Genomic DNA, 27401 nt, shown 5'->3' on the forward strand with positions numbered 1-27401 from the left:
TTCCCATACTTAACTAGCACACACAATTCTATCTTAAGCTAACCAAAGATTCAATTTGGGATATATAATTGTTTTTTCGGCTTAAGGTTACTAATGTGGTAAAATATCGAACAAATGGGAATTAAAGGCTCAAAGTGGTTAACAAAGGTAATTGAGAAGGGTAGGCTTGATTTGGATAAGTGAGTTTAAACAAATAATGGCCTCAATCATGTGCAAGCATGTAAATATAATAAATATTGGACATATAAGATAAAACAAAATATAGATTACAATCATAGAGAAGTAAACACACAAGAATAAAATGATTATGGTTAAATAATGTAACCATACATAAAGGCTCAAATCTTTCACAGGTTGTGTGTTCTTTAGCTCAAACATCATGTTCCAAATACAACTTAAGCAGATTTATCATAAAAATTTTGAAAAATTAGTGAAATTTTGTTCCAAAGATAGATTTTTAAAAGAAACTTATTGTCTTTTCAATCAAGTAGAACATGCATGCAACTATTCTAACCTATGCAATTTATTCTATTCTATAAAAGAAAGAAAATCTAACTAAAATATCCTAATTATTGGTGCCAGAGAAGAGAATTTACCTCCGGAAGTCAGGTACTGACCGACCTCCCCACACTTAAGGCTTTACACCGTCCTCGGTGCCATCTGTCAGGAATAGGGGTAGGCTGGTAATAGTATCTCCACAGTCGGGACCATCATGGCTCCCGGTGCTGGTAAAAGAAGTGGAGTTCGGAGTGTCTGAGTCCTTGAATTTGCCCATGATCAGCTCCTTGAGGTATGTGAATCGGCGCTTGTTACGACGCTCTCTCATCTTAGCTTTCTGTTCATGCCGATCCAACTTTCCAAGTAACTGTTGGAGCAATTTCTCAGTGGTAGATGCTTGTGGTGTTGAAGAAGGAATATCTTCAACTGGCTCAGTAGGCTGGCTTGTAGTGGCTGCTGAAAGTCTGAGGTATTTCCCGTTAGGGACATATTGATCATCCCGTGGAAGCATGGCTTTGGTGTCCCCAGCTCTGTAAGAGACTCCGGCTGCTGAGACAAGATCTGAGACCAGGGTGGGAAAAGGTAGGTTGCCCGCGATTTGTACATGTTCCATAGCATTTCGGATATGTCTTGAGAGATTCAGAGGTTGGTCTGTAAGGATGCACCATAGTAGAACAGCCATGTCTGCAGTGAAGGAGGACTCATGAGTGCTTGGAAAGACGTAATGGGACATGATCTGTGCCCATACGCGAGCCTCCAAGGTAAGTGCGGAAGCCAAGATTCCCTTAGGGCGGGTACGGTGGTATCCGTAGATCCAACGGCTGCCAGGTAAAGCGATGACTCCGAGAACGGAGTCCCAGTCAAATTGGTATCTCTGGCGTTGAAGGGTGGCTTCTTAAAAAGCGTCCATTCCTGCCAAAATAGGGGGAAGACTCAGAGCTTGCTGAATGGCCTCTTCTGTGATGGGGACTTGCTTCTGCCGGACATAAATAGACTGCAGGGTCGGTATGTAGAAGTTGGAGTAGAACTCAACTACCCAAGAGAGATTGACCTGCCTCGGCTGTCTCCGTAAGAAACCCCATTGTCTTCGCTCAATTTGCGGCTCAACAAAGGCAGCAATATTGGACAGGAGGATAAGAAGGTATTCATTGTTATAGTTCCTTTCTGCTAGGATAGGGAACATCTGCTCACAGTAGCGATTGGAAAATCGCGCAGTGTCCTTTGCTGGAAAGGCTTTCTCCTTGTCGTCCACCTTTATTATCCTCTTAACTCTTTTTGTTGAGGGCTTGACTGCGGTTGAAGAAGGCTCTGCCACTAATGCTCTTTTAGTTCCTCTTCTTGCTGGTGGTTTGGAAGTAGCTTTCTCTTTTCCTTTCTTGGTGGCCATCCTGAAAGAAGGGAAGAGAAAGGAAATTAAATTCAAAGAGATAAAGCAAGGAAGAGGGTATTGTAAGTGATAGTCAATGCACAATAAAGATAAATGGCATTAACACATGGTCCGGATTACATGTGAAAAGCTCATCAATGAAAATATAGCAAGTGCATGTAGGACACTGGAATGCAAGAGGTTTATTGGCATGCAGGCAAAGGCATGAGTAGCATATATCAAACATTCAATGTCCAGTTTAGATTACCATTTGTAACAAACTATCACGTTTGTATTGATAATTAAATCTAATTAATAAAATAATAAGAGAAAGTTGTGAAAAGCAAGCATTGAATAGTATAGCAACATAGAGAAGTGCATAATGCCACATGAGCTTTTTCACAAACATATAGCATGCATTTAGCCAAATATGAAGATATGAATAGGGTATAGAAAATAAATATGAAGATAAACATGCAAGCAATCCCTTAAATAGGAGAAATTGTCAAACAATTTGCAATAATCCACAAGCATAAAATGGGGGATGATGGCTCAAAAGGGTTCTAACACCATGTAAAAGGAAAAGAAGAAGAAGAAGAAAAAAATAAAAGTTTGAAAAGAAAAAGAAAAGAAAAAGAAAATAATAATATATATACATAATATAATAAGAATGATAGAAAAGAGAAGAAGGAAGAAGAAGGTAAAACCTTGTTAATGGAGGAGAGAGAGAGAGAGTGAGAGGTGAGATAGAAAGGGGAAGGGGGAAGAGAAGAAAGAAGGAGGGAAAAGAAAAATTAGGATTTGGAGGAAAGAAAGATAAGATAATTTGGCAATTGGGGTTTAGCTGTGCGGCGCATGTGACGCGACCTCCTGGGGCACGCATTCGCGTGGGGATGCGTCAGGGAAGGGGACGCGATCGCGTCGGTCACGCGGTTGCGTGACCTGTGTTGCGCTGCTGGCGCGAGTGCAGCCTCGCTCCAGCACAACTCTCTGTTCGATTCATTTTAATTGCCAAAAATGGGTGACGCGATCGCGTGGGTCATGCGATCGCGTGAGTGTGCATCAGAAAATAATTGACGCGGCCGCGTCGTCGACGCGGTCGCGTGACAAGGATTGTGCTTCCAGCACCAATCCAGCACCACTCTCGCACAATATAGCATTGTGCATCCTTTTACGTCGAAAATGCAGGGCACGCGGCCGCGTGGGGCACGCGGTCGCGTGGGAGGCTATGATTCCCATGCGACGCGAACGCGTCAGGGACGCGGTCGCGTGGGTCAATTTGTGCCATTGGCACGACTCCAGCACTCCTCCTGCGTAACTTTCTGTTCATTTTTATTTTTCTTTACTCCCTCTGCCACGCGGACGCGTCGCTGGTGCGATCGCGTCGCGCGGCGAAAAATTTTTTTTTTAAAAGAAATAAAGATATGTAATTGAAAGAGTACGAAAGCACTAATAAAGAGAAAAGTTATTAAAGAAGAAAAACTAAGAGTGAAGAAAAGAACAATCATACCGCGGTGGGTTGTCTCCCACCAAGCACTTTGCTTTTACGTCCGTAAGTTGGACGCTCCAATAGCTCAATCTGCTGCGATGTGGGGATCTTCCAAGCGGAAGATCTCAAGCTCCTTATTTTTCTGCACCTTCTCACCATGGTATAGCTTCAGGCGCTGTCCATTAACCTTAATAAGTTCAGAGCTTGAAGGATGGCTTAGGTGATAGACTCCGTACGGTTCAGCCTTCTCTACTCTGTATGGACCTTCCCATTTTGATCTCAACTTACCGGGCATGAGCCTCAGTCGAGATTTGTAAAGGAGAAAAAAATCTCCAGGTTGGAACTCTCTCTTCTTGATGTTTTGATCATGCACAGCTTTCATCTTTTCCTTGTATATTCTGGAGTTCTCATAAGCTTCCAGGCGAAGGTTCTCCAGTTCCTGCAGTTGCAACTTTCTTTCAGCTCCAGCATTCTCAATTCCCATGTTGCACTCCTTAACTGCCCAGAAGGCTCTGTGTTCTATTTCAACTGGGAGATGGCAAGCTTTTCCATAAACCAAGCGGAAGGGACTCATCCCAATGGGTGTCTTGTATGCTATTCTGTATGCCCACAGTGCATCTTGTAGCCTGGTGCTCCAATCTTTTCTATGAGGCTTTACTATCTTTTGCAAGATACGCTTAATTTTTCTGTTTGACACCTCGGCTTGCCCATTAGTTTGGGGATGGTAAGCTGTTGCAACTTTATGGATTATCCCATGCTTCTTCATCAAGCCTGTTAGTCTCCTGTTACAAAAATGGGTGCCTTGATCGCTCACGATCGCTCGTGGTGATCCAAAGCGGCATATAATATGGTTTCTCACAAAGGAAACAACAGTGTTAGCATCATCAGTGCGGGTAGGAATTGCTTCCACCCATTTGGAAACATAATTCACAGCTAACAATATATAAAAATATCCACTAGAATTTGAAAATGGACCCATGAAGTCAATGCCCCATACATCAAAAATTTCACAGAAAAGCATATATTGTTGAGGCATCTCATCCCTCCTGGATATGTTACCAAATTTCTGGCATGGGTGACAAGATTTACAAAACTCAGCGGCATCTCTAAAAAGAGTAGGCCACCAGAATCCGCAGTCTAAGATCTTTCTAGCTGTTCTTTGAGGGCCAAAGTGTCCTCCACTCTCAGATGAGTGACAGGCCTCTAAAATGGACTGGAATTCTGATTGAGGTACACAACGTCTAATTATCTGGTCAGTGCCACATCTCCATAAATATGGGTCATCCCATATATAATATTTAGACTCGCTTTTCAGCTTGTCTCTTTGATGTTTAGAAAAATGTGGAGGAAATGTGCGGCTAACTAAATAATTAGCAACAGGTGCATACCAAGGGACTACCTCAGATACTGCTTGCAGGTTGTCAAAAGGAAAATTATCATCTATAGGAGTAGAATCATCCTTAATATATTCAAGGCGACTCAAGTGGTCCGCTACTAAATTTTGATTACCACTCCTATCCTTTATTTCTAAATCAAATTCTTGTAACAACAGTATCCAACGTATAAGTCTTGGTTTGGATTCCTTTTTAGCTAATAAATACTTTAGAGCTGCATGGTCCGAGTACACTACTACTCTAGTACCAAGTAAATAAGCTCGGAATTTATCCAGAGCGAAAACAATAGCAAGTAGCTCTTTCTCAGTAGTAGTATAATTGGACTGGGCAGTGTCTAAAGTCTTAGACGCATAGGCAATAACAAAAGGGTCCTTACCTTCACGCTGAGCCAGCGCTGCTCCTACTGCATGGTTGGAAGCATCACACATGATCTCAAACAGCTGGCTCCAGTCGGGTCCTCTCACAATTGGGGCTTGAGTTAGAGCAGTCTTCAGCTTATCAAATGCTTGTTTGCAATCTTCACTGAGCTCGAACTCAATGTCCTTTTGCAATAATCTGGATAAGGGAAGTGCCACCTTACTAAAGTCTTTAATAAATCTCCTGTAGAAACCTGCATGACCAAGGAATGAACGGACTTCCCTCACAGAAGAGGGGTAAGATAAACTAGAAATAACATTCACCTTTGCTGGGTCTACAGAAATGCCATTATTAGATACCACATGTCCTAATACAATTCCTTGCTTTACCATAAAGTGGCATTTTTCGAAATTCAATACAAGGTTTGTATTAACACATCTATCTAATACTCTAGATAATCCATCTAAGCAAAGGTTAAAAGAATCACTATAAACGCTAAAATTGTCCATAAAAACTTCCATACAGTCCTCAATAAGATCAGAGAAAAGACTCATCATGCACCTTTGGAAGGTGGCTGGTGCATTGCACAAGCCAAAGGGCATTCTCTTATAATCATAAGTCCCAAAAGGACATGTAAAAGTAGTCTTTTCCTGATCCTCAGGAGCTATATGAATCTGGAAATAACCTGTGTAACCATCTAGAAAGCAATAATGTGATTTACCTGACAGGCGATCCAGCATTTGATCAATGAATGGGAGTGGGTAGTGATCCTTACGGGTAGCTTGGTTGAGACGCCTGTAATCAATGCAGACTCTCCAAGCATTCTGAACTCTAGTTGCTATGAGCTCTCCATTCTCATTCTTCACTGTAGTGACTCCAGATTTCTTGGGCACCACTTGTACTGGACTTACCCATTCACTGTCTGAAATGGGATATATGATACCTGCTTCCAATAGTCTGGTCACTTCCTTTTTGACAACTTCCAAGATGGTGGGATTCAATCTTCTTTGTGGTTGACGGACCGGTCTTGTTCCTTCTTCTAAAAATATTCTGTGCTCGCATACTTAAGGGTTAATTCCCACTATGTCTGCCAAACTCCACCCAATTGCCTTCTTATGCTTCCTCAGTACATCAAGTAACTGCTCTTCTTGTTGAGAAGTCAGTTCCCTTGCAATAATAACCGGAAGCTTCTGCTCATCCTCAAGATAAGCATATTTGAGATGTGGAGGGAGAGGTTTCAATTCTAACTTTTGATCATGGGCAGGCTCTGGATTGTCTGGGGCTTGCGAAAATGGCGAAGTGTCCTCATTGTCAGTTAAGAGGGTCCCCACACTCGGACCTTGTCCAGTGTGCCTCTCTTTTAACTCTTCTTTTTGAACTTCAGCCACACTCTCGTCTATGACATCACATTGGAAGATAGAACGGTCTTCTGAGGGGTTGTTAATGACTCCATTCAGATTGAAGATCACTATGCGGCCATCTATTTCAAAGGAGTATGTTCCTGAAAAAGCATCCAATTTGAATTTTGATGTCTTCAGGAATGGTCTTCCAAGTAGGATTGATGATGGCTTATCTGAATCATTATGGGGCATCTCCAAGATATAAAAATCAGTGGGAAATGTGAGCCCTTTAATGTTCACCAAAACATCTTCAGCAACTCCAGCCACGGTAATAATGCTTTTATCTGCTAACACAAAACGAGCTGCCGACCTTTTTAAGGGAGGGAGCCTTAAAACATCATATATAGACAAAGGCATTATACTGACACATGCTCCTAAATCACACATGCAATCATAAATTACTACACCACCGATAGTACAACTAACTATGCAAGGACCTGGATCACTACATTTTTCAGGTAATCCTCCCATTAAAGCAGATATAGAACTACCTAAAGGAAAAGTTTCTAATTCATTAATTTTGTCTTTATGGATACATAAGTCTTTTAGAAACTTTGCATATTTAGGTACCTGCTGAATAACATAAAAAAGGGGAACAGTTACCTCAACCTTTTTGAATATTTCTACCATTTTAGGATCAGGTTCCAGCTGCTTCCTGGGCTTCCTTGCAAGTTGTGGAAATGGAATGGGAGTAGTGTTTTCTGTGGTGCCTGCGCCTTTTTGTGCTTCTTCCTGTGGTTGAGCTATCTCTTCTTCAGCTATGTCCTGTATGTCCTCTTCCTCTTTAACATCTTCGATTTCTGCCACCTCTTCAGCTGAGGCGTATTCTGGTGAGCTTGGTTCCTCCTGATTCCTCTCCTGCAATGTGGTTCCGGACCTCAGGGTGATTGCATTAATGCCTCCCTTTGGATTGGGTAATGGTTGAGAGGGGATTCCAGTGGTGCTTGAAGGTTGGTTACTGAAATTTTGTGCTGAACCAAGTTGTGTCATAAGAGCTTGCAGAGTAGAGGTGAAACCTTTCAGACTGGCGTTAATACTGTTCACGATGGTATTTTCCATGGCCAGTTGTCTTTTCTCAAAAGCTTGTAATAAATCTTCATTATAAGATACAGAAGAATGAGTAAATTGAGAGGTTTGCTGTTGATTGTTCGGTGGTCCTTAGTTTTGCCTCAGGTGAGGTGCTCAGTAAGGTTGATTTTGCTGCCTGTTGTTGTTATTATTCCACCTCTGATTTCCCTGATTATCTCTGCCTCCCCTATTATTGTTGTCCCTCCAATTCTGGTTTGAATTGTCCTGCCATCCATGGTTATTATTTCCACTTTGATTGTACCCTTGGTTGGGGCGGTCATAGAAGTTGTGAGTGGATGCCACCATGTTGTCTTCTTGTTGGAGCTGTGGGCATTCATCAGTGTAATGGCTGTAATCAGCACAAATTCTGCAAATTCTTTGTGGAACTAGTTGTTGGTTTTGCTGCGGTTGAGTTTGCTGAGCTTGTTGACTCAACTGCATTTGCTTCAGCAGGTTGGTCATCTCACAGATGCTTCGATTTAGAGCAGCAGTCTCTATGCCAGAAGATACTTCTGCAACGGCTTTTGAACGGCCTTGCTTCTGTCTGTGATTCCGAGTGGATTCAGCTAAATCACTGATCAATTGCCAAGCTTCATCAGTGGTCTTGTACTTCTTCATAGACCCATTGCTGGCACTTTCCAATGTGGTCTTATCTTGGGGCCTCATACCTTGTGTGATATAGCTGAGTAGCACGATCTTGTCAATCATGTGGTGGGGGCATGCTTCCAGAAGATTATTGAAGCGCTCCCAGTATTCAAAGAGAGTCTCATTGTCATCCTGAACAATTGTAGAGATATCCTTCCTCAGTTTATCAGTAACTTCAGACGGAAAGAATTTCTCCAGAAACTCCTTTCTGAGTGTATCCCAGTTGGATACATTTGCTAGAGGTTGAGTGTAGTACCACTCTCTTGCTTTTCCCTCAAGAGAGAACGGAAAAGCTTTCAGCAGAATTGAAGTTTCATCAGTGCCATCACGCCTGACAGTAGAACAGGCTGCCTGGAAGTCTCTTAAGTGCTTGATAGGCTCTTGAGCAGGTAGGCCATGAAACTTGGGCATCAAATTTAGCAGTGCGGTCTTTATTTCAAAATCCATAGCTACCGCTGGATGATGCGCTTGAAACGGTTGCATTGTAAAATCAGGAGCTCCTTCCTCCTGAATGGTAACTCTTATAGCTGCCATGTTTTCTGCACGTAAAACAACCGAATCAGTAGAACGGGGGCTGGTTTCTTCCTCAGATTCACTTTCAGATCCGCCCTCAGGGCGGGCTAACCTACGCTGTTCTCGCCTTATTCGTGAAATAGTCCTTTCAATTTCAGGATCGAATATTAGCAAGCGCGGATCAGGAAGTGAACGCGTCATTTGACGGAAGAAACATGCAGCTCATAATAGCAAAATTAAATAAAATGCAAATAAATAAATTCTAATTAATAAAATTAGCACTCTATTGCAACTCCCCGGCAACGGCGCCAAAAATTGATGGGAAGCAGAAGCTGGTGAATTAAAAATTTATTAAAATGGTTACGTTGCAAGTATAGTTCTTAACTCACCGAGAATCTACTTATCAATTTAGAAATATGTCACAGAGAGTTTAAATTAAAATTACTGGGAGTTTTAAGTCCCAGGTCGTCTCCCAACGAGTTGCAGAAAAGTGTGCTGTTTTATTAATCAGATGTTCCAAGAAGTTGAGCTAAGTAAATTGGAATTTAAATTGAGGATTTTTAAATAATATAAATAAAAGCCTTGACTGGGAATTGATTGGTTAGAATCTCTATCATTGATGGTGTGATTGTAAGATTAATTTATAATTAATGGTTGTTCTGTTTTGTTATCCTTTACTAGGTAAGGGAAAGTCAAACAAGTGGGAATGCCAGATCTGTTCACAAGTTGCAACCCACTTAGTTCAAAGGGATTGGCGTCGGTGACAGGATAGCAATCCAACATTTAACCCAATTACAAATTTTCTTTCAATCCTTCCAACTCAAGAGTTCCTTTTAATCAACTCCCCATCAAGTAAGGAAACTACTCACGCATTGTAAATAAAGAATCCATAGCGCATGAAAGGGAATTAAAAGAAGACATGATTATTGGAATTGAAATTGAATTAAAAAGAAATAATCCTTGCATTAAATAATCATAAAAGTATCTGAATGACAAAATTGAACATAACAAAGAACATGGAAGAATAGAACCAAGTTAAGAGAACAAACTAGAATGATGAAGTCTTGATGAGGAAATAACTCTGCTCACTGTTCCAATGCTAAGACCAATTGAAAATTAAAATTCTAAAAACTAGAGAGAAAAACCTAAGAGAGTGAAAAACTAGATCTAAAAATGAATGAATGAATGTTTGTGTCCCTTGTTTCTGCATATTCTCTGGCTCTAGTCTGCTGTTCCGGGCTGAAAACTGGGCCGAAATAAGGTTCAAAATCGCCCCCGTCGAATTCTGCAGATTATGCAGATCGCGCATGTCACGCGATCGTGTCGTCCACACTACCGCGTCGCTTGCGCTTTTTCCTCTCCACGCGTTCGCGTCGTCCACGCTACCGCGTCGCTTGCGCTTTCCAATCCGCGCGGTCGCGCAAGCCATGCGGCCGCGTCACTGCGAATTGCACTCCTTCGCGCGGTCGCGTGAGCCATGCGACCGCGTCACTTCTCGCTGTTTATCTCCTCAAATTCTTGTGTTCCTTCCATTTTTGCTAGCTTCCTTTCCAATCTCCAACTCATTCATGCCCTATAAAGTCTGAAACACTTAACACACAGATCACAGCGTCGAATGTAATAAAGGAGAATTAAAAATAAATAATTAAAGTCTCTAGGAAGCAGTTTTCAAACATGTACTGAATTTAGGAAGGAAATCTAAATGCATGCTAAATTGATGAATAAGTGGGTAAGGATCATGACAAAACCACTCAATTAAACACAATATAAACTATAAAATAGTGGTTTATCATCCATACACTTCCCAGTCTCTAAGATTATAAAATCAGCAGGGATGTAATGGTCTTCAACCTTTACCAAGACATCCTCTACAAGTCCATAAGCTTGTTTCCTTGAATTGTCTGCCATCTCTAATGAGATTCTTGCAGCTTGCACCTCAAAAATCCCTAGCTTCTCCATTACAGAGAGAGGCATGAGGTTTATGCTTGACCCTAGGTCACGCAGAGCTTTCTCAAAGGTCATGGTGCCTATGGTACAAGGTATTGAGAACTTTTCAGGATCTTGTCTTTTCAGAGGTAATTTCTGCCTAGTCAAGTCATCCAGTTCTTTAGTGAGCAATGGAGGTTCATTCTCCCAAGTATCATTACCAAATAACTTGGCGTTTAGCTTCATGATTGCTCCAAGTTACTTAGCAACTTGCTCTTCAGTAACATCTTCATCCTCTTCAGAGGAAGAATACTCATCAGAGCTCATGAATGACAGGAGTAAATTCAATGGAATCTCTATGGTCTCTGTGTGAGCCTCAGATTTCTATGGTTTCTCATCAGGGAATTCCATGGAGGCCAGTGGACGTCCATTGAGGTCTTCCTCAGTGGAGATCACTGCCTCTTCCTCCTCTCCAGGTTCGGCCATATGAGACGTGTTTATGGCCTTGCACTCTCTCTTTGGATTCTCTTCTGTATTGCTTGGGAAAATACTAGGAGGGAGTTCAGTAATTTTCTTACTCAGCTGACCCACTTGTGCCTCCAAATTTCTAATGGAGGACCTTGTTTTAGTCATGAAATTTTGAGTGGTTTTAATTAGATCAGAGACTATAGTTGCTAAGTCATAGTGGCTCTGCTTAGAATCCTCTGTCTGTTGCTGAGAAGATTATGGAAAAGGCTTACTATTGCTAAACCTGTTTCTTCCACCATTACTATTGTTGAAACCTTGTTGAGGTCTCTGTTGATCCTTCTATGAGATATTTGGATGATTTCTCCATGAAGAATTATAGGTGTTTCCATAGGGTTCTCCCATGTAATTCACCTCTTCCATTGCTAGGTTCTCAGGATCATAAGCTTCTTCTTCAGATGAAGCTTCTTTGGTACTGCCTGTTGCTGCTTGCATTCCAGACAGACTCTGAGAAATCATATTGACTTATTGAGTCAATATTTTGTTCTGAGCCAGTATGGCATTCAGAGTATCAATCTCAAGAACTCATTTCTTCTTATTTGTCCCATTATTCACAGGGTTCCTTTCAGAAGTGTACATGAATTGGTTATTTGCAACCATCTCAATGAGTTTCTGAGCTTCTGCAGGCGTCTTCTTCAGATGAAGAGATCCTCCAGCAGAGCTGTCCAATGACATCTTGGACAGTTCAGATAGACCATCATAGAAGATACCTATGATACTCCATTCTGAAAGCATGTCAGAAGGGCACCTTCTGATTAATTGCTTGTATCTTTCCCAGGCTTCATAGAGGGATTCACCTTCCTTCTGTCTGAAGGTTTGGACTTTCACTCTAAGCTTGCTCAATTTTTGAGGTGGAAAGAATTTTGCCAAGAAGGCATTGACTAGCTTTTCCCAAGAGTTCAGGCTTTCTTTAGGTTGTGAATCCAACCATGTTCTAGCTGTGTCTCTTACAGCAAAGGGAAAAAGCATAAGCTTGTAGACCTCAGGATCAACCCCATTGGTCTTGACAGTGTCACATATTTGCAAGAATTCAGCTAAGAACTGATGAGGATCTTCCAATGGAAGTCCATAAAACTTGCAATTCTGTTGCATCAGAGAAACTAATTGAGGCTTAAGCTCAAATTTGTTTGCTCCAATGGCAGGGATTGAGATGCTTCTCCCATAGAAGTCAGGAGTAGGTGCAGTAAAGTCACCAAGCACCTTCCTTGCATTATTGACATTGTTGTTGTTTTCGGCTGCCATGTTTTTTTCTTGTTTGAAAAATTCTGTTAGGTCCTCTATAGAGAGTTGTACTTTAGCTTCTCTTAGCTTTCTCTTCAAGGTCCTTTCAGGTTCAGGATCAGCTTCAACAAGAATGCCTTTGTCCTTGCTTCTGCTCATATGAAAAGAGAAGAAGAAAGTATGGAATCCTCTATGTCACAGTATAGAGATTCCTTGAAGTGTCAGAGGAAAAGAAGAATAGAAGGAGAAGGTAGAAAGAGAAGAATTCGAACTTATCAAGAGGGATAGAGTTCGAATTGTTGATAGTGGAGGAGTGTTAGTCCTTTAAATAGAAGGATGTGAGAAGAGGGGAAGAATTTTTGAAATTAAAGTAAAATATTTTGAAATAATTAAAAGAAATTTTGAAAATTTGATTGATGATTTTCGAGAATTAAAGTTGGGAAAGAAATTAAGTGATTTTTGAAAAATATTTTTAAAATTAGAAATAAAAAAGATATGATTGAAAATTAATTTTGAAAAAGATGTGATTGAAAAGATATGATTGAGAAGATATGATTGAAAATCAAATTAAAAAAGAAAGTTTTAAAATTAAAGTTGATTACTTGACTAACAAGAAATTAAAAGATATGATTCTAGAATTTAAAATTTGATCCTTTCTTAATAGGCAAGTAACAACTTGAAAATTTTGAACTAAATCACTAATTGTAGCAAGGATTTTCGAAAATAGTAATAAATAAAAAAATTGAAAAGAAATTGATTTTGAATAGATATGATTGAAAAGATATGATTTGAAAAAGATTTGATTTTGAAAAATTATGAAAATTTGGAAAAGATTTGAATTAAAAACAAAATCTTCCCTCTAGTGTCATCCTGGCGTTAAACGCCCAGAATGGATCCATTCTGGTGTTTAACGCCCAAAATGCTACCTTTTTGGGTGTTAAACGCCCAGCCAGGTACCCTGGTTGGCGTTTAAACGCCAGTTTTCCTTCTTCACTGGGTGTTTTGAACGCCCAGCTTTTTCTGTTTAATTCCTCTGCTGAATGTTCTGAATCTTCAATTCTCTGTATTATTAACTTGAAAAGACACAATTTTGAAAATATTTTTGAATTTTTAATGATGAGAAACAAAAAAATGCAACTAGGATCAAATAAACAATGCATGCAAGACACCAAACTTAGAAGTTTGTATACTAAGGAGTATAACAATTTGAAAATGCATATAAGAAACAACAAAAGACACAAAATAAGAGAAATTAAAGATCAGAGCACTGAAATCATCAAGAAAAACTTGAAGATCAATGAAGAACATAATGCATATATTCGAAAAATGCAAGAAGAATAAAGACATGCAATTGACACCAAACTTAAAAATTGATACTAGACTCAAACAAGAAACATAAAATATTTTTTATTTTTATGGTTTTATAAATTTTTTGTGATTTTTCAAAAATTATAAGGAAAAGAGAATAAAGAGATTCAAAACTTTTAATAAGAATTCCAGGAATCATGCAATGTTAGTCTAAAGCTTCAGTCTAAAAAGATTAGACATGGCTAGCCAAGCTTCAGTAGGACATTACATTTAGCAGCTAAATTGATGAGAATCAATCAGCTTTTGTGATGATAGGAACATCAACTTGAAACTCTAGAATTCATTCTTAAAAATTCTGAAAAATAAAAAGAAAAGTACCTAATCTAAGCAACAAGATGAACCGTCAGTTGTCCAAACTCAAACAATCCCCGGCAACGGCGCCAAAAACTTGGTGCACGAAATTGTGATCATCAACAATGGCGCCAAAGACTTAGAGCTCTCAAACGTGAATCACACTTTGTCACAATTCCACACAACTAACCAACAAGTGCACTGGGTCGTCCAAGTAATACCTTACGTGAGTAAGGGTCGATCCCACGGAGACTGTCGGCTTGAAGCAAGCTATGGTCATCTTGTAAATCTCAGTCAGGCAGATTCAAATGGTTATGGAGGATCGATAATTAAAGATAAATAAAACATAAAATAAAGATAGAGATAGAGATACTTATGTAATTCATTGGTAGGAATTTCAGATAAGCGTATGAAGATGCTTTGTTCCTCCTGAACCTCTGCTTTCCTATTGCCTTCTTCCAATCATTCATACTCCTTTCCATGGCAAGCTTTATGTTGGGCATCACCATTGTCAATGGCTACATCCTGTCCTCTCAGTGAAAATGTTCTACGCACGCTGTCACCGCACGGCTAATCATCTGTCGGTTCTCGATCATGTTGGAATAGGATCCATTGATCCTTTTGCGTCTGTCACACGCCCAACACTCGCGAGTTTGAAGCTCGTCACAGTCATCCCTTCCTAGATCCTACTCAGAATACCACAGACAAGGTTTAGACGTTCCGGATCTCAGGAATGGCCGCCAATAATTCTAGCCTATACCACGAAGGTTCTAATCTTAGATTAGAAACCCAAGAGATACACATTCAAGCTTGTTTGCATGTAGAATGGAAGTGGTTGTCAGGCACGCGTTCATAGGTGAGAATGGTGATGAGTGTCACATAATCATCACATTCATCATGTTCTTGGGTGCGAATGAATATCTTGGAGAAGAAATAGACTTGAGTTGAATAGAAAAACAATAGTACTTTGTATTAATTCATGAGGAACAGTAGAGCTCCACACCTTAATCTATGGTGTGTAGAAACTCCACCGTTGAAAATACATAAGAACAAGGTCTAGGCATGGCCATGAGGCCAGCCCCCAAATGTGAAAAGGTCTATCAAAGTATGGTCAAAAGATGAAAATACAATAGCAAAAGGTCCTATTTATAGAAAACTAGTAGCCTAGGGTTACAGAAATAGGTAATTAATGCAGAAATCTTCTTCCGGGCCCACTTGGTGTGTGCTTGGGCTGAGCATTGAAGCTTTCATGTGTAGAGACTTTTCTTGGAGTTAAACGCCAGCTTTTGTGCCAGTTTGGGCGTTTAACTCCAGCTTTTGTGCCAGTTCTGGCGTTTTGACACCAGAATTCTTAAGCTGACTTGGAACGCCGGTTTGGGCCATCAAATCTTAGGCAAAGTATGGACTATTATATATTTCTGGAAAGCCCAGAATGTCTACTTTCCAACGCAATTAAGAGCGCACCAATTGGGCTTCTGTAGCTCCAGAAAATCTACTTCAAGTGCAGGAAGGTCAGAATCCAATAGCATCTGCAGTCCCTTTTCAGCCTCTGAATCAGATTTTTGCTCAAGTCCCTCAATTTCAGCCAGAAAATACCTGAAATCACAGAAAAACACACAAACTCATAGTAAAGTCCAAAAATATATTTTTTATTTAAAACTAATAAAAATATAATAAAAACTAACTAAAATATACTAAAAACATACTAAAAACAATGCCAAAAAGCGTATAAATTATCCGCTCATCAATGACCCGCCAGTCTCTCCAGCATCTGATCTATAAATAGCAAAGGAAAATGATCCTTTCTTTTGGTGTTATTGAGCCTCCTATAGTCAATACACATACGCCACCCTGTAACTGTTCTTGTGGAAATCAATTCATTCTTTTCATTATGAACCACTGTCATGCCTCCCTTTTTGGAAACAACTTGGACAAGACTCACCCAGGGGCTGTTAGAAATAGGATAAATAATCCCAGCCTCCCATAATTTTGTGACTTCCTTTTGTACCACTTCCTTCATGGCTGGATTCAGTTGCCTTTGTGATTGCACCACTGGTTTGGCGTCATCTTCCAACAGGATCGTGTGCATGCATCGAGTTGGGCTAATGCCTTTAAAGTCACTTATTGTCCACCCAAGAGATGTCTTGTGTGTCTTTAGCACTTGGATTAGTGTCTTTTCTTCTTGTGGTTCTAAGGCAGAGCTTATAATCACAGGATAAGTATCCACATCTCCTAGAAATGCATATTTCAAGGATGATGGTAATGGCTTGAGCTCGAGTTAAGGAGGCTTATCCTCTTCCTTAGGAGTTTTCAAAGGCTCCTTCATTTCTTCTAGCTCCCCTAAATCAGGCTGGGTATCATAAAAGATGTCGTTCAGCTCTTCTTCGAGTCTCTCAACCATGTTCACTTCTTCCACCAGGGAATCAATGATATCAATACTCATGCACTCCTTTGAGGTATCTAGGTTCTGCATAGCTTTGACAGCATTCAGTACAAACTCATCCTCATTGACTCTCAGGGTTACTTTTTCTTTCTGAACGTCAATGAGGGTCCGTCCTGTAGCTAGGAAGGGTCTTCCTAGAATGAGGGACACACTCTTGTGCTCGTCCATTTTTAGCACCACAAAATCCGTGGGAAAAGCAAAGGGTCCAACCCTAATAATCATATCCTCAATCATGCCTGATGGAAACTTGACAGAGCCATTAGCAAGTTTAAGACATATGCGGATTGGTTTGACTTCTTGAGTTAAACAGAGCCTCTTTATTAATGATGCAGGTATTAGGTTAATACTTGCTCTAAGATTACATACGGCTTTCCTTGTGCAGGCATCACCTAGGATGCATGGTATCATAAAGCTCCCAGGGTCTTGAAGTTTCTCTGGTAAGCTCTGTTGGATTACTGTACTGCATTCTTCAGTAAGGAAGACTATTTCTGCCTCTCTCCAATCCTTCTTATGACTTAAGATGTCTTTCATAAACTTGGCATAAGAAGGTATCTGTTCAAGAGCATCTGCAAAAGGGATCTTGATCTCTAGTGTCTTGAGATAATCCGCAAAGCGGGCAAATTATTTATCTTTTTCTGCTTGACAGATTTTCTAAGGAAATGACATCTTGGCCCTGTACTCATCAACCTTAGTTGATGTAGGTTGAGTGCCTACAGAAATGGAAGGGGGATTAGTGGCTTGCTTAGGAGGGGTCTTATCAGCACTTGCATGTGTCTGACCATCCCTGTTTGGGTGTTCAACGCCCTCGTTGCACCTTTCCTGGCGTTCAACGCTAGGAGTACTGCCCCCTCTTTGGCGTTCAACGCCAAGATTGCTGCCCCCTTCTTGGCATTGAATGCCAGGAGTGCTACTCCTTTTTTGGCGTTGAACGCCAATGACATTCCTCCCTGGGCGTTCAACACCCTCAGAGGTATCTTGAACTGCAGTCTAGTTATCCTCAGTCAGCTTTTCCTCTCCTGGTCTCCTGTTGTTCTGAGGTTGGATGTTTAAGGTCTTCCCACTCCTTAGTTGGATAGCCTGACACTCTTCTCTTATCTGTTTAGATAATTGCTGCCTAGTTTGACTCAGCTGTGTTTCTATATTCCTGTTGGAAGTCTGAGTTTCTCGCAAAGCTTATTGCAATTCCAGCAACTGCTGTGCAAGGGCGTGTAGCTGCTGAGCCAATGGGCCATTTTGTTCTGGAGGGTTAGATTTAGAAGATACTGCTTTAACCTCTCCTTTCATGGAAGTCTCATCAACCGAGTACAGATGCTGGTTTGTGGCAACTGTCTCAATAAGTTCGTGAGCCTCTTCAATTGTTTTCCTCATATGTATAGAACCACCAGCAGAGTGGTATAGAGACATCCTAGCCATGTCTGTGAGGTCATAATAGAAGATATCTAATTGCACCCATTCTGAAAATATTTCAGTGGGGTATTTCCGTAGCATTCTTCTATACCTCCCCCAGGCATCATGAAGAGATTCATTATTCTCTTGTTTGAAGTCTTGGATGTCCAGCATTAACTGGGTCAACTTCCTTGGGGGGAAGTATTGATTCAGAAACTTGTCTACTAGCTGCTTCTATGTTTTCAAGCTGGATTTGGGTTGGTTATCTAACCACCTCTTCGCTTGGTCTCTTATAGCAAAGGAAAAGAGTAGCAGTCTGTAGACATCCTAATCCACTCCTTTAGTGTGTACTGTCTCAATAATTTGTAAGAAATTTGCCAGGAACCCAGTAGGCTCTTCCTGTGAAAGTCCAGAATACTAGCAGTTTTACTGCACTAGAGTAATGAGCTAAGGGTTTAGCTCAAAATTACTTGCTCTAATGGGGGGGGGGTATACTGATACTTCTTCCATAGAAGTCAGGAGTGGGGGCCGTATAGGACCCCAAAGTTCTTCTGAACTGTTCGTTCTCATTTAGGTCCATGGTAAAGGAAGGTAGGAGAATTCGAATAATTAGAAATAAAAATAGAAATTAGAATTAAAATATTTTTGTTTTTATTTTATTTATTTATAGAAGAATCAAATTAAAAGAAAGATATGATAAGGTTATAAAAGTTTTGAAAAGATAAGATTTAAAATTTAAAAATGTAAACTTCACTAACAAGAAAACACCAAACTTAAAATTTTTTAGATCAAAGACACTAGTTTTTTTCGAAAATTAGAAAGAAGAACACCAAAAAACACCAAACTTAAAAATTTTAAGATCAAACAAAGATAAGAAACAAGAACAACTTGAATACCAAGAAGAACACTCAAGAATAATTTTTGAAAATTTTAAAGAAAAAGATGAAAACAGACGAGACACCAAACTTAGAAACTGACACTAGACTTAAACAAAAGATCAAGATTAATAAAGAAAAGAAAAAAGTTTTGAAAAAAAAATGAAAAGAAAACAAAAGACACAAACAAGAGAGAAACTAAACCTTAAAAAGTACCTAATCTAAGCAATAAGATAGTCCAGTAGTTTGTTAAACTCAAACAATCCCCGGCAACGGCGCCAAAAACTTGGTGCGCGAAATTGACTCGGCAATACTCGCACAGATCGACCGGCAAGTGCACCGGGTCGTCCAAGTAATACCTCAAGTGAGTGAGGGTTGAATCCTACGGAGATTGTCGGATTGAACAAGCAATGACTATCTTGTAGATCTTAGTGCGGCGGATAGAAAATATGGTTGTTGTGAAAAACGCATAAAAACAAAATAAATAAAGTGTTACTGGATAGGTGTGAAATCAATGATAAGAGAACGGTTGAGGCTTTGAAGATGCTTCTTCCTTCTGGATCAACTTTTTTCACTGTCTACTTCAACTTCTGATGATTCATTCCATGGCAAGCTGTAGGTAATTAACGCCAGGGTCAGTGGTCATTAATCTCTTCTGCTTTAGATCAAACGCCGGTGTCAATGGTCATCCAATCTGAATGAAGGTGAAGCTCTAATAGTCCAATCTCTGATGATCCTACTCAAAACGCCACAGACAAGGTCAGATCTTCCAGATCGGAGAATGACGCTTTATGATTCTAGGTTATACCACAAAGGCCCTAATCGCCCCGTACCTCGGCTGAACTGATGTCTCCAAGTCCCCAACGAAGTCGTGGATTAGTCGTCTAAGAGATGTATAATCAAGCTTGTGGTTCAAGACTATCCCGTCAAGGACTCGCAAGAACCCATGTAGAATAGGGATGACGGTCAAGTTACACTCCCAATTCATTAGGATGAAGAACGAAGATACATCTTAGAATGGAATCAAGCATAGATTGAAATAGAACACTAATATTATTAATCCATAAGAATAAGCAGAACTGCTAACCTTAATCTAGGAGGTTCAGTTGCTCATACTGTACAGAAAGTAGTAATGTTATTTCGAAAATATGGCATAAGGTCCTGAACAAGGGTGATCCTTATTCTATATATACTAATCTAATAACTAAGAAGTACAAAAATATAATAGAATAGACTAGAGGTGCAAAATCCATCCTTGGGCCCACTTTGGTTGAGTACTTGGGCTAAGCTTGGCGTCCACTTTAAGGAATGGGAGGTGAACCATGCTGCCTTCTGCTCTTGGTAGGCGTTGAACGCCCATTAGGGGGTGGTTGGCATTCAACGCCAGCTTTGGATCTCCTTTGGGGCATTGAACGCCAGCTAGGAGGTAGCTCCTTGGCGTTCAACGCCTAGAATGGGTAGGATCCTTCGAATAAAAGTATAAATGATTATATATTGCTGAAAAGCTCTGTAAGTTAGCTTTCTAAAGCCATTGAGGACGCATTATTTGGACCTCTGTAGCTCTAGAAATGCTCGTTTGAGTGCATGAAGGTCAAAATCTGATAGCATCTGCTATGCTTTCCTTGCCTCTGAATCGGACTTTTCCAAAACTCCTCAATTTCAACTAGAAAATACCTGAAATCATCATAAAACACACAAACTGAAAGTAGAATCCAAAAATGTGAATTTTGAACTAAAACTTATGAAAATATAATAAACATTAAACAAAACATAACAAAAACTATATGAAAATGATGTCAAAAAGTGTATAAAATATCTACTCATCAGTCGCCGAATCACCGTCGACCGTTGGTGATTTCCTGCACCATCACTTCCCTGTTCTCTCTTTTTCAGATTTTTCTTCTGCCTGTATTTTTGCATGTTGCTGAATTGCTAATCAAATTTGCCTTGTTGCTAATCTAAAAGTTGCTATAAATCGGGACTTTACTTGGATTTGTTAAATTTGTTGCTGTAACTTGAATTTGTTGTTAAATTTGTTACTTCCCAATCACAGAATCAGAATAAAATACTCAGTCAGTGCTTCGTTGATTAGCTTTGCTCACTGATTGTATTTGATGATAAATTTTAAATTGATAACTTTTAAATTTTAAATTTGCACTGCCTATTACTGATTCATTGGTCCTTCAGTACTTTTTTATTGTTGTTAATCATTGTGATGAGCTTTATTAAAATTGGGTTGAAAACTATTGAATCTTTTTTTATTTTTCATTGTTCTTAACTTTTGTTCTTATTAAAAAAATTTGCAATTGGTGATCTTTTGATTTATTATGTGCTTCATGTTTTTAATTTCACTCTGCTTCTAGGCTTTGAAATTAGTTTATGATAACTATGATGCAATTATTTAGTTGGATAACTGATGTAATTATTGAGTTCAAGAGATTGAGTTTTTGATTTGCAAATGTGATTTTTGGTTGATTTTTTATTTAATTTGGTAATGGTGTTTATGATTGGGGTTATCTGGTTTTCATTCTTTTTTAATTTTGGTAATAGTGTGATTACTTGTACTTTTTCAATGCATATTTGTATATGTGTTATTAGTCAAAGTCATATCAACGCCATGCAAATTTACTCAAAGTAGTTAAGCATTACTTGCCTAGTCTAGTATGTATGCTCTCTGGTTCCCTAGAGTAAACATTTTGTGAATTCATGAATATTACAATGATTCTTAGAGACAAATTCACATGTAACTCGTGGAACTTCTTCGCAATGGCTCCGTTCCATGCCTCATTTCAAAGGGAATCTCAAAGTGGCTCTATTTCATTATATTCCACCCATATCAAAATTTCACTCATTATTCTGTTTACTCACTTTGAAATTGAGTATCTGTTTCCCCCATTTTCTTGCTAGGATTGGAAATCCCGTATTTTACATATCCATTATTCTCAAAATTGGCATTCTATTTGTGTTAATATACAACTAACAAAAATCGAAGCCGCCGACTCCAACTACCGTCCATGTACGATCCCTACTAGATCTGACCAACAACCCATCCTACCTCCTCTACGTTCTTGACAACCCATCTTTGTCTTAGTAGAGTCTTTCAGTGGTGGGGAGCATTGTATAATCTCATGTTAAGAACCGAGACAAAAATTCACCTTACTACACTATATAATCATGCATCTAAGCTCATATCTATTTTAGTTAGTTTGTAGTTTTGTACTATAGGTGATTTGTACATATCATCGTAAAAGAAAAAATAACACTGATTACAATTGTTTGTTGAAAAATGTGCAAACTTATGTCATGAAAGTTGTTTGTATAATGTGAGATCTCAATGAATAAGTAGTTTTGCATTGTATTCAATGATTATGTTGTCTGAATGACAGTGTTGTCATGAGACAAAAAGTGGGTTGAGTTATATTTTAGGATGTCTATTCATAATTTATTTATTATTTTATTTTAAAACAATTTTTCGGTTGAATCACAGTTGGACCGGTTGGACCAGTAAACCAGTGAACCAGTAGCTAGAGCAGTTCGATGACCGGTCCGATTCTCAGAACCTTGCTGAAGATGTGCTTGCCTCAATAGTGGTTGCCTGGCTACGCTCTCTACATCTGGTGGATGGATGGGACTTGTACCAATCGCCATGAGGTATGATCTTCTTACTTCCGGCTATTGTAGGTCTCTCATTAGCATCCTCCCAGAAAACCTCGGCCCTTAAAGCCAACTGAGTAATCAAGCAAGGGAAGGCGAGGTTGCTAATGATGTGAGCTTGCCCCATGTACTTCCTGATGAGTCTAGGAAGGTATAGATGTTTACCCTCCAAAACACACCAGATAAAAACCGCCATATCTGTTGTGATCTCGGTCTCATGGGTACCTGCCATCACGTAGTTAGAGAGGATTTGATGCAATAGCCAGGCCTCAATAGTCAAGTACTTAATGGTAATAGATTTGGGGCCCGATTTCTTAGTACCATAAATCCATGTGCTGCTGGGCTGGACTATCACTTCCAGGACATTGTCCCAGTCAAAGGTCAAAATGAGTCGATCCTCCTCTGCCCTCTCATAATCATCCTTGCCTTCAAGCTTAGGCGGGATGTGAAGGATTTTCTCGAGGACTTCGTTAGTCACCAAAATCTGCTTGCCTTCGAGATAAAATGCATCAAGGGCATCCATGTAGTAGTTGGCGTAGAATTCACGGACCTAAGATGCGTTCACCTCCACTAGTTTCCTATCCAGAAACACCCATCCCCGCTGATTAATCTGATCATTAGTGAACTTTCTCAGCACAGTTGGAGCTTTCGATCAACATGAAGGCTTCATTTCTGAAATTTTGGAAACTTGAGTTCTAAGTAGAGGTTGGAGAACTTGGACGGATCAGTAGGAAACGTTCTCTGATTAATCTGGTCTCTCCTACTGATTTACCTCTCAAATTATGGCTCATTCGCTATTTCAGCGATTTGTCGGGTTCTTCCCCTTTTACTCATTAATAAACCACTATTTTATGGTTTATCTTGTGCTAATTTGAGTGGTTTTTTTCAACTCTTTACTCACTTATTCATATAAATTGTATGGTTTTACATTTTCCTTCCTAATTTTGTTCTATAATTGGAAACTTTCTTCTCAAGCCTTTAAATTACCAAAAATTAATTATCCTTTATACCATTCGATGCCTTGATATGTGTGTTAAGTGATTTCAGAATTTACTCATCGCTGTGGCCTTTGCCTTTCTCTTTCTGTCAATTATCCTGTAAAAGAGCAGAAGAATAGGATATTTGAAATGGAATCACTAGGCAATGAAATAGAGATTATATAAGCAAGAATCATTCAGTGACATAGAAGCAACATTCTCAAGTGAAAATGCCTAAACAAGGAATAATTGTTCCAAGTACATGGTACCTACAATGTGTAATTCAAAATACAAAGTAAACATATAGGCAAAAGCATAAGCAAGTGATGATGAATAAACAAGAATAATGTTCAACAATGTAAGCAGAGCAAGTTCAAACACCAATATGCTTTCCAATACTAAAATCACAAGATTGGTATGGAGAAGAAAAGAATCGTGCCTAGGGTAAGTCAAATTAATCAAGCATAAAGAATGTGAATTAAATGAGTTACATAGGCCAAGTTTATCAAACTTGTGAAATTAGGCAAAAGAAACCTCAAACATACAAAAGGCACAAATTTTTAGTCACTCAGAGGTTGAACACAGTCACTTCAATGCAATTAGGTAAAATTCTAGGAAAACAAGCATTAAAGCAAGAAATTGACCAAAAACTTTTCATTAAAAAGCTTTTGAGGTAATTTTACAACCATTTGGTATGCAAGGTTATATCAACACAGAATATCGTCAATAAGGACTTTGCAACATCAATTCACAAAATTCAGCATGAATAACAGAAGTTCGGCAGCCATTCAAATCAATTCAAGCCAACAATTCAATTAACATAATCAGGCAATCTCGACAACCTCAGCAATAAGTTCAGAAAAGCAACAACTATCCATTAATCCAATAGAATTACCAATCAAACTGGTTCAAATGAATACAACAGCCAATTCAAAAAAATAGCAAGAAAATAGTGAATTGGAGATTCCACCACAATATATCAAACTCAGAACAATCTCAAAACACTTGAGCAAAAACAGAACATCTAACTTACTATCCTATTCTAACCCGACCTAAAATCGACTAATCAGCAACTAATCTAACTAAACAGATTTACCAAATTAAACTAATTAACCAAAATTACTCTAACTACCTAGAGCCAACTAATCAGAAATCAAGCTAACTAATCTCATCACCAAAAGCAAACTAACTAACAAGATTAAATTAACAGAAATTAAACAGAGCATAAAGTAAAAAACAGAATCGAAGAAAACTTAGAATGAAGCAAGAACAAAACGAAGGGAAGGAACAAGGGGGTTGGACTGGGCAACAACAACGCCGGCGGCAGTGAGTTCTCCGCCAAAAATGGAGAGAGAAACAGGAGTGTTCTGTTCGTCAAACTTGAGAGGGGAGGAGGAAATATAGGCTTAGTGTTATGGTGGGTTGTAGAGAGAAGAGGGATGAAGGGAGGTGGCAGCCACAGTGGCTGCATTGCCATCGGCGAGCACGGGCGGAAAGAAAGAGGATAAATGGAAAATGGCACCAGAAGGGGAAGAGGAAGAAGGATGCTGGCCACAATGTTGAGGGTGCCGCGATAGACGACGGTGGCAATGTTCGTCAATGGTAGTGGGTGGTGGTGATTGCTGGTGGACATGATGGAAACTAAAATGGAGGTTGAGGCTGGAGAGAAGAACGACGACAAAGAGAAGAAGAAGGGTGTTTTGTGTGAATTAGGGCATTCGCATAAGGGGGTTCATTTTTGAATTTGTGCGTACGCATTTTTCATGCCTACGCACAACTTGGAAAAAAATTCGGGGTTGTGCGTATGCATCTGCCATGCGTACGCATGAGTTGATAAGTGTTTCACATTGATGTGTATGCATGGTGTACACACAAAATAATTTCTATTCGGGTTAACACTGTGTGTATGCACAGTACTCGCATGATTCTCGCACAAATCATTTTCGCTTCCGAAAAGGTATTCGTGTGTACATATGCTTCATGCGTATGCATGATGTGCTTTTTTTTCAAAGCAACCTAAACCTAAAAAGAGTTTTGTAAGATATTTTCTAACATCCTAAGGCCAAAATCAACTAAAAAATTAATTGAAAACTTAATAATGTAATAAGGATAGAAAATCAAATTAATAAAGCTACCAACTATTTCAAAAGTGACTTCAAACAAGATATTCAAGCATGTAATTAACAATAAAAATCTACCCAAACAAGCTAATAACTAAGAGAAATATGTATAAGAATAATAAAAACAAGTGAGGGTTGGAAGATTTTACCATAGTGGGATGTCTCTCACCTAGCACTTTTATTTATTATCCTTAAGTTGGACATTTTGGTGAGCTCTTGTCATGGAGGTTTATGCTTGAATTCATCTTTATACTTCCACCAATGCTTGAACTTCAAGTAATCTCCAAAATTCCAATTGATGTGCACCAAGCTTTGGTGAAATTACAAACAAGCCAAGAGCTCCCAAAAATGATGATCCTTACTAAGTATTCTGGGATTCCAAACCTTGTTTTTATACCTGTCTTCTAGTTGATTGCCATGGTTCCATTCGGGTGACGAGACTTCGAAATTCACACTTAAATGCCAAAGCTTCCTCCTAGATCCATTCAATTGAGCATTGCACCATCTTCAGAACTCCAACCTCGAGGTTTCAATCCTAGTGAGCCTTGATTTATGTTGCCAACTACTAACCATCTCTCCCTTACTTTTTCAATCTACAAAGAGTTGACTATCCGTTTCTAGCAAACCGTATTCAAGTGGGCCAATAAAGCTAAAGAACAAGATTTTTACCCACTTAAATAGTGTGTTGGATGGTTGCTTAGTGAAGGATATCTCCAAAGGATTTGCTAAATTAGTTCCCACTCCCTTTGACTGAAGAAGACTCAATAAGACCATCAATGTCACTAGTTAGTGTGGAAATGTCCTCAATGATGAAGTTCGTTTCTTGCTCAACTCCTCCTAACTCTTCAACCACTTCTTCAAATTCAATGTATTCAACCTTCTCTACTTGTTGCAATTTACACCGTGGCTTCTCTTCTTTCTCTTGAAACTCCAAGCCCTCTTCCACACTACGCTCTTTGGTTGATTCTCCACATTTATTAATGTGAGTGCCTTGATTATTGCAAGAGCGTGTTGAGATCAATCGGACTAAAGTTTCGGCAAAGGTAGCCATGGTAGCACTGTATCATTCAATTGATTCTTGCTTTTCGTTTCTCGCCTCACTTTGTTCTTGAAGGAAGGCGCGGAGAGTGTCATCCATGGAGGGTTATGGAGAAAGAAAGGATTCATCATTTGGGGAAAAGTCTTCATATATGGAAGGTGGTTCATAATGGTGAGAGTATTGAGATGGTATATATGGAGGTAATTATTCAAGGGGGTTTGAGAGTATTGGTGTTAAAATGGTGGTGGTTCTAAGTATAGTTTATATGGCTCATATGGTTGTTCTTGAGGCACATAAGGTTGGTGATATGGTGGTGGATATGGGTTAGGATCATATGGAGGTGTTTGGTGGTAAAATGGTGCTTGTGAGTTTGGTTATTGAGGATAATATTGAGGAGGTGGTTGATAGGCATATGGTGGTTGAGACTGATAGCCATAAGGAGACTCACCATATCCATTGGATTGGTAAGCATTATGGGGTAGATTGTGATCATAGTAGACCAACAGAGATTGTTATCATGAAGGTGTCCATATAAATGTGGCTCCTCCCGCGATTGTTTTTTTATTCATAATGCGAACCACCATTGAAGTTCCCATTTCCTGCAACATAATTACAACTAAACTCAAACCCAAAAGGGTGAGAATTCATGAAGAAAAGAAAAAATAAAAACAAAAGCAATAAAAAAAAACACACTCCTAACGACTAACAAAAATAAGCAAAAAACAAAAAGTAAAATATTCACAATATTAACATATTAACAATAACCAATAACAAGCACACATTTGCAAATTTCTGGCAACGACGCCAAAAACTTGATAGCATAAAAAGGAACATCAATAAAACACT

General features: G+C 39.3%; 2 non-coding genes across 2 annotated transcripts; both read left to right on the plus strand.

The window, feature by feature from the left end:
* Positions 1-8274: 8274 nt before the first annotated feature.
* Positions 8275-8382, plus strand: LOC148563620 (small nucleolar RNA R71). Its single transcript, XR_015884706.1, has one exon. It is a non-coding gene; the product is annotated as a small nucleolar RNA R71 (small nucleolar RNA).
* Positions 8383-11910: 3528 nt separating this feature from the next.
* Positions 11911-12018, plus strand: LOC148563621 (small nucleolar RNA R71). Its single transcript, XR_015884747.1, has one exon. It is a non-coding gene; the product is annotated as a small nucleolar RNA R71 (small nucleolar RNA).
* The last annotated feature ends 15383 nt before the right edge of the window (positions 12019-27401 follow it).

Source organism: Arachis ipaensis, chromosome B5 (genome assembly GCF_059453495.1).
Source record: "Arachis ipaensis isolate K30076 ecotype BB chromosome B5, ASM5945349v1, whole genome shotgun sequence".
In the NCBI taxonomy this organism is placed as follows: Eukaryota; Viridiplantae; Streptophyta; class Magnoliopsida; order Fabales; family Fabaceae; genus Arachis; species Arachis ipaensis.